The sequence below is a fragment of the Monopterus albus genome, unplaced genomic scaffold, assembly GCF_001952655.1.
Source record: "Monopterus albus unplaced genomic scaffold, M_albus_1.0 scaffold43.1, whole genome shotgun sequence".
In the NCBI taxonomy this organism is placed as follows: Eukaryota; Metazoa; Chordata; class Actinopteri; order Synbranchiformes; family Synbranchidae; genus Monopterus; species Monopterus albus.
Window position 1 is genome coordinate 1,069,666 of NW_018127923.1, and position 1,820 is coordinate 1,071,485.

Here is a 1,820-nt window from a genome sequence, read left to right on the forward strand (position 1 = left end):
ACAGTGCCCAGTCCATAATCACTTGCATCAGTGGATATCACAGTCTGTAAAGAAGGATCAAAAATAGCAAGCGCTGGGCTGTCAACCAAAAGTTGCTTAACTTCCTCAAAGCTAGCCTGGGCTGCAGGAGTCCAGAGAAAATGTTCTTTATCACTAGCACATGTACGCATAGGGGCTACGACTGTTGCAAAGTTAGGCAGAAACTTAGAGTGCCATGACACCAGGCCCAGAAAGGATCTCAGAGCAGCCAGGTCTATTGGAGGAGGAGCTTTCAGGGCAGCACTGATGTGATCTTGGTCAGGAAGAATACCTCCTGCAGTTATGACATGGCCTAGGAAGCCTAACGAGTGCTTCCCGAAATGGCATTTTGTGTCATTAAGCAGCAGTCCTGCATCATTCAGTTTTTGGAGAACAGTACTGAGGTTACTGTCATGTTCAGCAGCTGTTTTACCACAGATAATGAGATCGTCCAGGTAGTTTTGGACACCAGCAAGTCCTTGGAGTATTTCAGCCATCATTTTCTGGAAAGCTGAAGAAGCTGATGCAAGACCATAAGGAACCCTACAGAACCTGAAAAGACCCTCATGTGTGATGAATGCAGTAAGGTCTCTGCTATCTTCATGTAAAGGTAACTGGTGGTATGCATTAGCAAGATCTATTGTAGAGAATACCTTTGCACCTTGTAGGTTAGCAAATAATTCATCCACATGAGGCAGGGGGTAACAGTCCAAGATGACGGCTTTGTTTGGTTCACGGAGGTCAGCACACATCCTAATGCCACCATTTTTTCATCCTGTGACAACAATGGGTGAGACCCAAGGAGATGCATCAATCTTTTCAATGACGCCAGCTTTCAGCAAGTGATCCAGCTCAGCAAAGACAGAAGCCCTGACTGCAAATGGCAGGCGGTGCAGTTGTTGCCATACTTGTTTGACAGTAGGGTCAATCTTCACTTTATGCACAAAACTGCGTGCACAGCCGATTTCTGAAGCCATAGGGATGCAGGTAGCTGTAGCATTTGTGTTCAGTACAGGAGCAGGTGAAGCAGCACTAGAAGATGGGGGAAGAACAGCAGTTGCTTTAATGCAAACTTTTAAGGCACCCATCAGGTCTCTACCAAGAAGAGCTGTACCAGTCCTCACGACATAGAAATTGGATGATGCCGTTGAGTCTCCTCTAGTAACAGTAGCTTGTAAGCAGCCTAGCACAGGAATGGTTTTCTTTGTGTATGTCACCAGTGAAACAGTAGGTGGGAGGAGAGGTATGTCACTAAAGCACTTGTTATAAATGTAATGTGGCAATATAGACACTGTAGAACCTGTATCCACAACCAGTTCTATTTATTTAGCAATTGAAGCAGGGGTACTAGCATTGACTTTGCATAGTAGTTTCTTTGTTACATGGCACAAGTCCCTCAGATACAAAATAGTTGTTTTGGGGAGGCATACTTCACGTACGTCACCAGTTTTGGATGAACAACAAACACAAGCAAAATGTCCAACTTTATGGCAGGCCATACAGGTTGCTTTAGCTGCTGGACACTGAGGAAAGTTAGTTAAATGTTTGTCTGAACCACACCTGAAGCAGTTATGAGATGCAGCAGTAGCATTTGCAGGTTTACTCTGGCGTATTTGTGGCTTATGTGTCTTTCTAGACACCTCTTGATGGGGTCTTACAGCATGAACTGCAGCACTGTCCGGTGCTGATATCATTTTAGCTTGAGTAACTGCAAGTTCCACCTGTGTTGCTACAGTTACAGCTTTATCAAGCGTCAAGTCTGTTTCAAGCAAAAGCCTTTCTCTAATGCTGGAGTCAGTGAC